The 15704-nt window shown below is 42.6% G+C and overlaps 1 non-coding gene across 1 annotated transcript; it reads right to left on the reverse strand.

Moving 5' to 3' along the window:
• Positions 1–15066: 15066 nt before the first annotated feature.
• Positions 15067–15138, reverse strand: trnaq-cug (transfer RNA glutamine (anticodon CUG)). Its single transcript has one exon. It is a non-coding gene; the product is annotated as a tRNA-Gln (tRNA).
• Positions 15139–15704: the final 566 nt, after the last annotated feature.

A 15704-nucleotide genomic window follows, 5' to 3' on the forward strand; every position in this document is an offset into this window, starting at 1 on the left:
AACAACAATCTATTATCTCCCACTACAACTCTAGGTACCTGAATCCCAGATAATAAAGGCTTGACCTGGGAGAACTTTGTGCCCATTCTGCAGCGGTGGGGGGATGGAATAGTAGGCTGCTTGCTGCTTGTCTTGATCGGCACATTTACAAGGCAGAAGACGCTGACGGAGAGGTGCAAAGGGATTTAAGGTGGGCCGGGATTACAAGTTTTTTCGTAGGCTTTGGTAATTCTAGTGTTAAATACTTGGGATCAACAGTACACAGTAACAGGGAGTGTGGAAGACAAGTGAAAAAGAGTGCAGGAAGGGTGGAATGGGTGAAGAAGAGTGTCAAGATTAATTTGTGACAGACGGGTATCAGCAAGAGTGAAAAGAAAGGTCTACAGGATGGTACTGAGACCAGCAAAATGGACTAGATACTGTGGCACTGACTGCAAAGCAGGAGACAGAGCTGGAGGTGCCAGAGTTAAAGATGGTATGATTTGCATTGGGTGTGACAAGGATGGACAGGATTAGAAATGAGTACTTTAGTGGGTCAGCTCAAGTTGGACGTTTGGGAGACAAAGTCAGAGAGGTGAGATTGTGTTGGTATGGACATGTGCAGAGGAGAGATGCAGGGTATATTGGGAAAAGGATGCTAAGGATAGAGCTGCCAGGAAAGAGAAAAGGGGAAGGCCTAAGAGAAGGTTTATGGATGTGAAGAGAGAGAGAATATGAAGGTGATGAGTATAACAGAGCAGGATGCAGAGCACAGGAAGATATGGAAATAAAATGATCCGCTGTGGCAACCACTATCAGGAGCAGCCGAAAGAAGTAGCAGCCTTCATTAAATCTTAGGCTCTGCCCACACAGAAGTCGGAACTGAGCATTTTTATGTTGTCTGTATATACTGTATAATTTATATATATATATATATTATATATATATATATATATATATATACACACACACACACACACATACATACACACACACAGTTGGCCCTCGTTTATCGCGGTTAATCAGTTCCAGACTCTACTGCGATTAATGAATTTCTGCGAAGTACGATTCTTTATTTATAAATCGAATACAGTGATCCCTCCTCGATCGCGGGGTTGCGTTCCAGAACCCCCCGTGAAAGGTGAAAATCCACAAAGTAAAAACCATACGTTTATATTGTTATTTTTATATTGTCACACTTGGGTCACAGATTTGCACAGAAACACAGGAGGTTGTAGAGACAGGGACTTTAAAACACTGCAAACAAACATTTGTCTCTTTTTCAAAAGGTTAAACTGTGCTCCATGACAAGACAGAGATGACAGTTCCATCTCACAATTAAAAGAATGCAAACATATCTTCTTCTTCAAAGGAGTGCGCGTCAGGAGCAGAGAATGTCAGAGAGAGAGGGAGAGAAAAAAGCAAACAATCAAAAATCAACAGGGCTGTTCGGGCTTTTAAGTATGGGAAGCACCGCCCAACAAAGCAGCCGCAATAAAGGGAGCAATGTGAAGGTAGTCTTTCAGGATTTTTTAGAGGAGCGTCTATATCCTCTAGGCCAGTGTGCGAACAGCCCCTCTGTCAGGAGCAGAGAATGTCAGAGAGTGAGAGAGACACAGAGAGAGAAAAGCAAACAATCAAAAATCAATACGTACTGTTCGGGCTTTTAAGTATGCGAAGCACCGCACGGGAAGCATATCGTACATCATTGAGGAGTTTAATTTAATACATAATACGTGCTCTGATTGGGTAACTTCTCAGCCATCCACCGATAGCGTCCCTTGTATGAAATCAACTGGGCAAACCAACCGAGGAAGCATGTACCAGAAATTAAAAAACCCATTGTCCGCAGAAATCCGCGAACCAGCGAAAAATCTGTGATATTTAGATATGCTTACACATAAAATCCACGATGGAATGAAGCCGCAAAAATCGAAGCACTATATAGCGAGGGATCACTGTATATACAGTTAGGTCCATAAATATTTGGGCAGAGACAACTTTTTTCTAATTTTGGTCCTGTACATACAATGAATTTGAAATGAAACAACTCAGATGCAGTTGAAGTGCAGACTTTCAGCTTTAATTCAGTGGGGTGAACAAAACGATCAAAATGTGAGGCAACTGAAGCATCTTTTTTAACACAATCCCTTCATTTCAGGGGCTCAAAAGTAATTGGACAATTGACTCAAAGGCTATTTCATGGGCAGGTGTGGGCAAGTCCGTCGTTATGTCATTATCAATTAAGCAGATAAAAGGCCTGGAGTTGATTTGAGGTGTGGTGCTTGCATGTGGAAGATTTTGCTGTGAACACACAACATGCGGTCAAAGGAGCTCTCCATGTAGGTGAATGAAGCCATCCTTAAGCTGCGAAAACAGAAAAAACCCATCTGAGAAATTGCTACAATATTACGAGTGGCAAAATCTACAGTTTGGTACATCCTGAGAAAGAAAGCAAGCACTGGTGAACTCAGCAACGCAAAAAGACCTGGACGTCCACGGAAGACAACAGTGGTGGATGATCACAGAATCATCTCCATGGTGAAGAGAAACCCCTTCACAACAGCCAACCAAGTGAACAACACTGTCCAGGGGGTAGGCGTATCGATATCCAAGTCTACCATAAAGAGAAGACTGCATGAAAGTAAATACAGAGGGTGCACTGCAAGGTGCAAGCCACTCATAAGCCTCAAGAATAGAAAGGCTAGATTGGACTTTGCTAAAGAACATCTAAAAAAGCCAGCACAGTTCTGGGAAAACATTCTTTGGACAGATGAAACCAAGATCAACCTCTACCAGAATGATGGCAAGAAAAAGTATGGAGAAGGCATGGAACAGCTCATTATCTAAAGCATACCACATCATCTGTAAAACACGGTGGAGGCAGTGTGATGGCTTGGGCGTACATGGCTGCCAGTGGCACTGGGACACTAGTGTTTATTGATGATGTGACACAGGACAGAAGCAGCAGAATGAATTCTGAGGTGTTCAGAGACATACTGTCTGCTCAAATCCAGCAGTCAAATTGATTGGGCAGCGTTTCATGACCCAAAACATACAGCCAAAGCAACCCAGGAGTTTATTAAAGCAAAGAAGTGGAAAATTCTTGAATGGCCAAGTCAGTCAACTGATCTTAACCCAACTGAGCATGCATTTCACTTGTTGAAGACTAAACTTCGGACAGAAAGGCCCACAAATAAACAGCAACTGAAAGCCGCTGCAGTAAAGGCCTGGCAGAGCATTAAAAAGGAGGAAACCCAGCATCTGGTGATGTCCAGGAGTTCATGAGCTGTCATTGCCAGCAAAGGGTTTTCAACCAAGTATTAGAAATGAACATTTTATTTCCAGTTATTTAATTTGTCCAATTGCTTTTGAGCCCCTGAAATGAAGGGATTGTGTTAAAAAAATGCTTTAGTTGCCTCACATTTTTATGCAATCGTTTTGTTCACCCCACTGAATTAAAGCTGAAAGTCTGCACTTCAACTGCATCTGAGTTCTTCCATTTAAAATTCATTGTGGTAATGTACAGAACCAAAATTAGAAAAAAGTTGTCGGAAGTGCTGGTGGGGAGGGGAGAGGAGCAGGGACACTCGGAGTGCTTCTGGGGATGCAGCCGGCACTTCTGCCACACTGGGGCATGTCGGTGGAAGATTGCCGGGACACACCTGGAGCACATCCGGGTGATCACAAAAGGGGCCGCCTCCCTTCATACAGGGGCTGGAGTTGGGAGAGAGAAAGACGAGGTATGGGAGGAGGAGGCAAAGAGGCAGCCTGAAGAAGAGAAGGCATAATGTGTGGTGTTGGCCAGGACTATTGGAGACTTGTGAGCACTTATCTGTAAATATGCAACCTGTAAATAAACGTGTGTGGGGTGATTTGAACGTGTCTGCCTGTCTGTGTCCGGGTCATGCACCACAATATATATATTTATACACATACATCTATACATACATACATACACACACACACACACACACACACATTATACATATAATGGCCAAAAGAAAGCGGGGCGTTGCTTGGACTTATTTTACTACACTGAGAAATAATGAAGCAAAATGTGATACGTGTCAGAAGGCCGTACGTTATTAAGGCAACACCACAAACGTTGTAAAACACATGGAAGTTAGACACATTGCTGAACTCGAAAAAATCAGAAGAGAGCACAAACACTCAGGCTAAAGAGCCTGGCACAGGTGCCAAAGGGCCATAGTCGACTCAAAGAAGCTTCAAGAAAGGCTGGCAGTACCCAGCGAACGTTGGTACTGTAAACTGATGTAGGGGTCTTGTAACTGTTACAACAACAACAACATTTATTTATATAGCACGTTTTCATACAAAAAGTAGCTCAAAGTGCTTTACATAATGAAGAGAAGAAAAATAAAAGACAAAATAAGAAATTAAAATAAGACAACATTAGTTAACATAGAAAAGGAGTAAGGTCCGATGGCCAGGGTGGACAGAAAAAACAAAAAAAAAAACTCCAGAAGGCTGGAGAAAAAAATAAAATCTGTAGGGGTTCCAGACCACGAGACCGCCCAGTCCCCTCTGGTCATTCTACCTAACATAAATGAAATAGTCCTCTTTGTAGTTCGGGTTTTTCACGGAGTCACTTGATGCTGTTAGAATAGACAGAAAACAATGTCAGCTTTTAAGGAGGAGTAAATTACATTTATAGCTTGATGAATTGACATACTTATAATACATTTTCAAACTTTCCAAATTTATGTCCATTTTGCGTAAAAAAAAAAAGTATTACTCAAAATTAACGTTATTACATTCAGGCTGTGCTAAAAGCTTCAGTCCCGAGTGTTATCTGGTAAACAGTACAGGCGCAGCTTCTCCTCTCACCTGTAGGTGTGCCCAGTAATAATGGCATCTGTAGTTTTTCACATCCCAAGTGTTGCCCGTTCTTGCCAGTGATACGAGCAGTGATGTTGGGGAGCCTCTCTTCAGCAGTGATGACAAAGTGAATCTGTCTTCAGGCAATGCAAATGAAATGAACAGTGAAACCAAAAGAGATTCTGATGAATTATTGCTTGGTAATTGCATTACTATATGTTTTACACTTCACACTGTGTACTTCTAGAATTTTGCAAGTTTTACAGTAAAAAAAATAATGTAATTTGTTGAGCCAAAAAATGTATGCTTTTTACAGAAAACATCTAACACTAACGCTTGTTATTCTTCCAGAGATCATTTGGTGGAACTGAACACGTTTAATAATTTCTGTTAATAAAAAAGTAAACAAGTCTGATCTTTGGCACTATATGTAATAGTCTGCTAATGCAAAGTGTTTAAAATGTGACTTTTTGACGTCCACACTCACTGTAAGTTTTTATAGAAGATTAACCATTCTTACAAGATGACACTCTGGCTGTATCAGTATCAGTATCAGCATCACCAATGCTGGCCTCAGTATCACCTGGTATCGGATCAAAAAGAAAACCAACAGCATCAGCCATCACTAGTTTTCAGGTGTAAATACTGAAGAGCAGGTTTTCAATTTCAATAATGAATGTTGGCTACCAGTTGTCAAGAGTTGTGAAAACATATTTACAGACAAAGAGATAATGAACAGTGTGGGACAGGCCAGTGTACGGAGTGACAATCAACCTGTCTTTATTTTGGAAGGCTTTGTCAACAGCAGTGTAGGACAGACTGACATTACCATTTTTAACATGGCTAGAACACAAGTCCTGTTTTAAAATGCTGCTGCCAGACACTCGTATTGCCAGCTAAAAACTCTCAGTTTCCATGGCCGGGCCCCTCGCCTGAATGCAGCCTTCATGCCTTACCTGATAAGACAATCGATACCAGACCATGTTAACATGCAGGGACGTCTCTCAGAGGCACAAGCTGGACACTCAAGTTCAAACAAAGGGCCATAAATCAAGGAGGAGTAACACTGATGTACAGCACTTTGCACCAGTAGTCAGTCAAGAGGATGGACTTTTATGCAAACTCAAGAAACAAATCTCAAGACCTCTATTCCTTCATTTAAAAACCCTTATAAGACACTGATCATCTCATCAAGCTTACAGCTCTCAGCCTGACCATAACTTTGGCTGTCCATAGCTTACAGGGATTGGACGTAACAGAGGTTGGAGCATTCGCTTTACTCCAAGGGGCAACTGTGCTCAATTGGAAAGTTGGAAGACTTGTCTGCACTGGAGTTGGATGAGGGTGAGATGAGCCTAAACCTTACTGAAGAATAGCTAGTGCAGAAGCTGAGATGGTATCTTAAAGGCCACATAGTTGATATGGCAAATAACTAATCACAATTTTTTTTAGAAGACATGACATTGGTAGCAACAAGCTCAATTAACATTTTCTATAGCAGACACCATCAAAAGGCACTTTACACAAATTATAAAACAGGAATAATAAATAATAATAACACTGCAAATAAAGGAAATACAACTGTAGGTGGGAAAGAATGTATGGCTATGACAGGAACGTACATATGTCCAGTCCTTGGCGTTTCAAATTAATCCACTGTTATTGTATAAAAACAAACAATGTTTATTTTCCATCTATATATATAATTCACTAAGTCCATGGCAAGCAAGACGACTGCAAGACCGAGCCCCGCCCACCAACAATTCACTAAGCAGCTGACCATGGCACACGCATGACAACAATTCGCGCAAGAGCGAAAGCATTTGCCAAGAATGTTTTCATTAATCAAGAATGAAAGTCGGAGGTTCGAAGAATATCACATACCATCGTAGTTCCGACCATAAACGATGCCAACTGGCGATCCGGTGGCATTATTCCCATGACCCGCCGGGCAGCCAACCGGGTAACCAAAGTCTTAGGGATCCGGGGGGAGTATGGTTGCAAAGCTGAAAGTTAAAGGAATTGACAGAAGGGCACCACCAGGTGTGGAGCCTTTGGCTCAACTCTTTTAGGGCTAATTTTTTTTTTGTTTCTTTTCTCCCAGGGCTGAATATTTTTCCAAAAACTAACATTTTTTAAAAAAAGAACACAAAGCAATTGTTTAACATATCAAATCAACAAAAAATATTTACATACATACATTTTACACAGCAAAGTCTGATCTCGCTCAAAGCAGCCAATTTCAGTCATTGCCACATTGCACTCCTTACAGTACGTGTTGCTTTGGTGCCTATTTTTCAATTGTCTGTTGCTGCACTTTCTCACATATATTGTTAGTGTGTACTGTAGAGAGACAAGTCACCCATTTGCCATCATGCCATGCCACTGCCACCAAGTTTTCTGCCTGCATGAAAACCGTATTGTCACCTCTTTTCATCTTCTGAAACTTTATGAACTTTATGTATGGCATTATAGCCTGGCTCACCCCATGGGATTTGCTTCTGTTTATTACAGAAGTGAATAAAACTTTGCAGCAGCACGTACCTAAGCCACCAGGGGACAAAACACGTTGGGACCAATGCTCCCTGAAGTTATATCACCAGTTCTGTCCCATCTCTATTTGTAATGCCACAGCGCGCTTCACCTCATCTTTCGTTGTGGGTTTCCACTTTGAAAAACGAGAATGCGATGCAAACGCAGCCCGCGATTCAAAAAAAATCTCTGCCTGCCTGTTTGTCTCGTCTGACAGTAGCTGAAAAGCAGCATCAGGAGAGAGCAGCATGAAGTACAGCAGCTGGTGATCTGTCGTGTCCAAAAGCAAGCCATGCCGTCTTGTAAACTCCGGTAGCCATATCGGCTCTCAACGGATCAATGTCTGTGTATTTATCCCATGCAAACCTTGCCGTAGATGCATCGGCTGCGCGAAGGCACTGCACTCAACTGGCAGCAGATCCGCTGGCGCGGCATCGGCTGGTGTCTGATCAGCTGATGCCTGCTTCTAACTCTCTTGCTCGATCTCCTGATCACTGCCAATAAAGTCAGATTCTGAAAAATCAAGAGTCCGACTCCGCGATAATGCACAAAACAACGTCTGCCAAGTGTTTCTTTTCTGCACTTGCTTCGCTGCCTTTTCACATGTCGGTGCCATCTTGCCTTTGTTTACATTTCGCAACTCACGCACACGCAATGTTTATTTGCCGAGTCAACGAGTCCAGCATTCCTCCAAGCACAGAGGGAATGCCTGTGACGTGACAGTGAGATTTGTCGCCATTAACAGCTGATTGTCGCCAACTATCCCTGGATGTCGACTTTTGTCGACATCCGCCTTCAACCCCTCCTGTCGACAAAAGTCGACATCCGCCCTAAAAGAGTTAATTTGACTCAACATGGGATACCTCACCCAGCCTGACCGTGGCTCAGAGGTGCATGTGAACTGTAGCACAGACGAAAGCGGCTGAGGCGGTGTTTGGAAAATGAACAGTCAACGTGACTCACAAGTGCATGTGGACTGTACACAGTTGAAAACAATTCAGGTGAGGAGTTGGGTGGTGGGCAAATGAGAAGGCAGTGTGTACTGAACGATGACTAAGAGATTACTATGAAATCGAAAGACTAGATTGGCGGGGGCCGGGGCGGAATGGGTGTCAGATGATCGAACTTGCCTATCTAGAGGATGTAAATGTCATAACAAGGTTTCCGTAAGTATACCTGCAGAAGGATTGTTACCGGTTGTGCTGACCCATCGTTGGACGGTTAGGACCCGAAACCTCTCGGGCCCACTTCCCCGCCCTCTCTCCGGATAGGCAGAGAGGGCAGAAAGGGCGTCCTTCCCCTCTCACCCCGTTCCAGCCCCGTCCCTCGCTCTGGGAGGTGGGGGCACGGCGGCGGTCCTCCAGTTTTCAGTCACGGACAATTGTGTGTTGCTCTGTCCAGAGTACCATCTTTTCATTCACTTACAGTCGTATCCTCAAACCCACCCCATTTGGACATCTGTGTCTTTCAGGAAGTGTTTACCCATCAATACATAATTATGCGTGGGTTGGCTAATGTCACATATTTCCACAGTCAAAATGAAACTCAAGACGGACACGGTAAGAAAACCTGAGTGTTTCCACGGCCTTATCAATCCACACAAAAACTTACAATAACTTCCTAATTCCCGCTACCCAGCACCTCTTCTTAAAGTAACAATACCCCATTAGAAATGAATAATTATCTAGACCTATTCTTAATATATAAACTAATCTTGAACTACAGAATAAAATTTAATATATTTTCAAATTAACTGAACATAAAAACGTTAATACAGAACTTGGCTCATACATCGAGTATGACAGAGGCATTAGGCATCAGCAGAGGGTTTACAAAATAAACTGTCTGAAAAAAGGGGGCTTGATGACGGGGGAGAGCAGCTAAATGGTAAAACTTTAAATGAACATTTACAGGCTTCACATTAAAATCTCTGAAACAAAATTGTATTGCCATTTTCAACAACTGGAAACAACAAATTTCACATTTATCAACTTCATCTTGTGGAAGTAAATGTTCCACACAAACATACCACATCATAAAGAGTTTACTAATTACCACAGTAATAAACTCCTATTAAACAGCAGCACCTCCTAGTTCAACAACGTTGGCATGGTGGAGGTCTCATGTGCCTCAGTCTTCCCTAGAGCTCCATTGTCTAAGGATGCGAGATCCTGACAAACCAGTTTGCTATGGGTAATCATCAGTAGAGGGGCCAGACAAAGAACATCTCATTATTGACCCTTAAAATTTAATGAAAGTGGGTCTTGCCCAGAAGAGGGATGCTAGTCCTGACACTGGTGTTCACATAAGAGTGGCACAAAGGGTTGACCCACACAGCCTGGTTGGCTCTGCATGATAAAACCACATGTAGCAGTAACTAAATTGGACTTAGCTTCCACCTCACCACCATCAACCAGCACCAAACAAATTGGGAATTGAGGCAAAAACCAGAGTACCTGTACAGGTCAGGAAACAGCTATGGACCATCATAGGGTACACTCACATTCAAGTACACGACCACACCAAGACAAGTGAGACTTGCCAGGCCTCTAAACCTGAGGCTATTTAGAGATATAGAGAAAATAAAAATAAATGAGCAGACATGGAAACTGCATAGAGAATTAAAAATCAGGCTGAGATACAAATTCAGTCAGCTAGAACTGTAAGGCGGTAACACAAACCACAAATTTCTATTAACTTCTCTAATACTCATTAACAGGCATTACTGGTTTGGCTATAGCAATGAAACATGGGAGTTTGTCATATTTCATAACAATTAAAAGAAAAAATAAATTATATAAAAAAATCTTGGTTCGAGACATGATCATCTCAGAGAGACACTTTGACGTCAAGTGAGACTAGACATTACAACCTTAGGAAGCACGACCCGTTAGATGGTGACTTTTGCACATCACGCCCTACTTACGAACAATTTAAAACAAGTTCACTGACATCTAACCTCACAGTTGTTGGAATGCTTTTGGCAGACAAACTTCATGTGTTTCCAGCTGTTAAAAATGTTATACATTCTAGACAGCACATGAACGACTAAGGGAAGAAAGAGCAGCACATTGAAAACAGACATGAAAGCGAAATAGGATGCACAACAAAATAATAATATATGTGCAAATTCAGGGAATAAGGAAAGTAATAATCAGCCCGTACATCCCGAAAGAGACACTGACGTCCCGCAAGACAAAGCAGTGAGACCAAAGGACAGCTACTGTGCAGGGTTTTAAATGATCAACGCGCAGCACGACAAGCAGAGCACGCAGCTCAGCAGCAGAAGGACAGCAGCTGATCCATCCATATCTCCTCAGCTTGCGTTCAACCCTCCCTTCACACCACGAGCGGCAGAGACGCTTAGTGGCAGGCGCTCAGCACACCCCAGATCAGGAGTTAAGCTAGCAAAACGAGGACAGCTGCTGTACAGAATTTGAAATGGACAATGCACAGCGCAAGAAGCAGAACACGCAGCAGAAGGACCCCAGTTGATCTGTCCGTATCTCCAAAGCATGTGTTCAGCCACCCCCTTCACAATGTGATCGGCAGAGACGTGAAGTGGCTGGCAAAGCCCCCAAATAAATAAATAAACTTTTACATAAATTGTCCATTCAAGCAATGCATGGATTTTTAAAAGCAACATCCAGTGCTGCCATGAATGGCCATGTGTAACAGCAGCACACATGTTTGCCTTGCCTTTGTTGTTATTTATTATTTTTCTGGAGAACTTGGATAACCAAAGTGGTGAGGAAGGTTTGACTCGCATACCTGCGACAGCAACTGCCAGACCTGCGCCCTTTGTCTCCCAGAGTGCCTGAACTAATCGCTGGGCTGCCAGCAGAGCTACAGAGTGGATACTGAAGTAAAGAAGAGCAGGTGTCCAACTCCACAACAAGAGAAGGCGGCACAGAACGTAGCTGCCTTCTGTCATCATGGGCAATGTAAAATCAAACGCTGGTCAGGAGCCCATGGAAATACAAACTCAGCAGTCTCATGTGCTTCAGTGAAATGAGACTTAGAGCTGAAACACCGGACTCTGTGGGTGCGCCAGACGGATTTAAAATCGCGCAGATGGACAGAAGCCAAAGTGAAAGCGGTAGGAAGAAAGAAGGTGGACTTGACATTGTTGTGAATGAAAAATGGTGCAACACCGGACACATTACTATTAAAGCACCAGACCTGAATGTAGAGCATTTATTGGATGGGGCGGGGGTTGTCGCCTTACAATCTTATTATATGCTGAGACAGTTTTCACATGCCATTGTGCTGATAGTTTATATCTCCCAAGGGCAGATGCGGCCATCACAACAGACACAGTATATTCTGTAATAAGCACATTCTCTACTGACCATCCCCGTACATTCGTCACAATTTCTGGGTTGTTTGACCCCGTTTCACTTTCCTCCACTCTCACCAATTTTTTAGCATTTTGTAGAGTGTATAACAAAAGAAAGCAAGGTGCGCCAACGTTAAGGAGGCATGTAACTCTAGTGCTTTGCCACCTTTATGCCAATCAGACCATAATTTGTTACAGCTCATGCCTGCATATAAACTCATTGACCAGCAGCTGCCAATCACCACCAGGACCATTCAGAAATGGACAACAAAGGCTGAGGAGGCTCTGAAGACAAAAAAGCTGCTGGTGGACTTCAGGCGCGCCAAAGAGCCTCTGAGACCAGTCGCCATTAGGAAGTCGTGCAGAGCTGTGTGTCGACATCAACAACAAACTGGACTGGTCTCATAACACAGTGGCGCAGGTCAAGAAGGGCCACAGCAGACCGAACATTCTAAAGAGACTCCGGTCTTTTGATATATAAAGCAAGTTGCTTTTGGGTGCTTTGAGCTAAAAACGGGACTCGACCACGTGAAGTGAATCGGAGAGACACGCCAATGAACAGCAACAGCGTGTGGCAGGCCACATGGGGGTTCACTCAAGTAAAGTCCGCTGCTGAGCTGAAGAAAACGAAAGCGCCGCGCGCCACTCACTCAGATCGCGTGCAGTAAGTCTGAGAGTGGAGCGAATTAAAACTCACACATACATAAAGTGCATCCCCCCCCCAAAAAAAAAACACACGGAGCACTTACCTTCTATTTGTCGGCGATAGACAACTTTCTAATCTCGTTCAAACTCCTGCCTCACTCCACCACTGTCTTCCTCTTGTGCAGTTCTTACTACAATGCGGTGAGGCAGCGTGGTTTCAGTAACAGTCGCCCTGGATGACGTCAGCCGTACGCGACCATAGCTACACGCGACAGGAAGCTATGAACCGCACTTTTAAAAAGTTTATGGGATAACCCTTATCTCATACGTACGTGAAAATGTCACGTTCGTACGAGATAATGTTGGATTAAAAAATTACAAACGTGCGCTTCGGGGCTGCCTGATTACGACCTTACCAAGGGTACGGCGCTTCAGTTTGACGCCACTTACAGCTCTTGTAGGGCGGTGATATAAAAAGCAGACGGCTGGGCTTTTATTTATTAAAGTAGTGTGGGATGGTAGGAGATGGGTTTAACTGCAGCCTGCAATTCGTATGATGTGCGTCTGATAATGCCGACAACATTAATCACGAAATGCCCATCGCGTACCCCGTTACACTATGGTTAAGATTAGGCTTGTGGGAGGGTAAGGGTTTAGGTACGTGCTTTATGTTTACAGGTATTCGTCTGCACACTCGTACGGAGCCCCTGAGGAGATATGGTGTTTTTTGTCTTCCTGGGACACAACTTGGTGCGTACAAATTACTATCTTGTGCCCACCACTTACTTTAGCCTGCGCACCAGGTACTTTAAGGTCGCACCGGCCAATACTGCGTGTGCGCCGCCGCATACATTCAGATGAGCACCAAATGCCATCGTGTGCTACTGTACATTATTTTCTGGAAACAGGACATATCACTGGGCAGTCTGATGTTTTCCTCACACAGTTACAGTCCACAGAAATGGATATTGGCAAGTTTATAAAAGCAGGCTATGGATTCAAGCCCAGATCGTTAAATCCGAGAAGCAGCACCGCTAACCACTGCACTAATTTATATTGAAATGACATTAGTTAGCCATCTACTTACTGGGCCGTAGCTTCTTAAACTCCTTACTGAGTAGCAGGTTGTTGATAATCACATTCCCTCATTTTATTGTATTTTCTATTAGTGCTCGACATGAGTGCTTCATCATTACCATGAAGTTCTCATGAGCCGGACGTGGAAACTGAATCTGATTATAACAAGACACGTGTTCACGACGTTCATGGCACGTATTCACCTTTTCAAATCTTCTTCTGTAGCTATTCTCATTTTTAAAGTCTCTATTTTTGACTAGACTTCTCCAATGAATGTTTTGCTGTGATTTTGTATGACCAGTGCTTTATTGTAACATGCTATCTGTCCAGCCGTGCTGTTTAGGATTACTGCACATGCTCACAGCATATGTATTCAATTGAATATAAGTTGAAAAGGATTTGAAAATCATTGTATTCGGTTTTTATTTACGCATTACACAACGTCCCAACTTCATTGGAATTGGGGTTGTAATTTGAAGAAAGAAGAGGAATGGTGGTATCATAACACCAGCTATGACACCCACTGTGAGCAGAAAAATAAGCAAGAATCGTAGCCTAACCTTAATTAAATAATACCAAGAATCTGTGGTAAAATTAAATTTTTCCAGTTTACTTTTGTTTGTTACAACGATGCCTCAGGAACATGACAAATATGCGTTCCACCCATTAGCTCGATTGTAAAACACAAGAGCAGGCTATTTAGTTTTTTGAATTTTTAAAAAAATATGCTTCACTTCAAAAATCATTGTCATGTTACAAATTAAAATATACCATTTCAGTGAAGAGGTAACTTCAATTTGAAAAATACTGAACATATCCTAACTTATAAAAACATGAATGATTCAAAACTAATGTACAATTACTTCCCAAAACGTTCTTGTGCAAAGTATATAAGACAACTGTATGAATTAATAAATGTTCCTAAACTCTTCACACTTGTGGCATATTTATAAATCATAAATCACCCATATCATGTTAAATGTGTGCATGTAAAAAAAGTGCCCTCAAATATCTCTATGTGGAAGAAAATACAGAAAGAGAAAGAAATGGTCCCCGTTCGGGGTAAGAAAAGAAATCCCTGCAATGTAAATAATTCTCCGATTGTTTTTATAGATTTTGGATGGAGGGTGTTGAGAACACAAATATTAGCTGATTAATATTAGCAAATAGTCCATCCATCCATCCATTTGCCAACCCGCTGAATCCAAACACAGGGTCACGGGGGTCTGCTGGAGCCAATCCCAGCCAACACAGGGCACAAGGCAGGAAACAATCCTGGGCAGGGTGCCAACCCACCGCAGTTAGCAAATAGTAATTATTATTAATATTAACAGATGTTAGCTACCTCAGATTATTGATCACTTGTGAGAGCCAAGGGCAAGTAAGTGCTTTCCAGGAGAATTTGGAGGTCTGCACAGTCCCCCTGCAAGCAGATTAACTTCAATTGTCAGCCGCTATCCACACTGCAGACATTTAAAAAACGCACAAACCCGAGTAAACTGCCTTAGATTTTTCACGAAGTGTACAAGTGAAGTAACCAGTTACAGTCCTTTTAAATGTATGCTTTTAAAACTCACTCTGAACTTTTATCACCGAACAGTAATGTGTCTCTATTTCGTGCGTCCGAATTTTATGAACCAAGACAGACAAACAGGTTCCACCGAGATTTGAACTCGGATCGCTGGATTCAGAGTCCAGAGTGCTAACCATTACACCATGGAACCGTCTTAAGTACTTTTCTACAGTAAATACGGTAATGGCAAAGCACTGTAACGTGTTTATTTACATTTTAGGTGCTAGTTTGACATACTAAAAACTTTTCAGTGCTTTTTTAATAATGTAAATATACTTGTAATACTTCTGTGCCCTCGGAATCTTTACTCGATGCATACACTGCATTTTTGCGTCTCATATTTGGGACGACCTTCACACATTTAAGAGTTTTTATTTACCTCTGGTGAGAATTTCCGCAGTTCCTACCTGTGACATTTCACCTTCCCTCATAGTTGAGCTCACTTGAAGTTTTCTGAGTGTCTTAGGAGACTCTTTGGATGGCAGTACCTGTTCATTTCCTATGCTGCCCAGAAAGCAATTATAGATGTTCTAAAAAAATCGTAAAAAATAAGAAGCCAACGAAACATATTGTAGCATACCTGTGTCCGGATATAAGAGGGACTAACTGTTTGAGAGGCCAAGTCCAAAATGATGGGATTCCTGGAGAAGCGGACTTTAAATCCTCGCTAGTGAGCGGAAATTGAGAGGGGCGTGTCACCGCTGCTGAAGCCCATCC

This window comes from Erpetoichthys calabaricus (genome assembly GCF_900747795.2).
Source record: "Erpetoichthys calabaricus chromosome 1 unlocalized genomic scaffold, fErpCal1.3 SUPER_1_unloc_3, whole genome shotgun sequence".
In the NCBI taxonomy this organism is placed as follows: domain Eukaryota; kingdom Metazoa; phylum Chordata; class Cladistia; order Polypteriformes; family Polypteridae; genus Erpetoichthys; species Erpetoichthys calabaricus.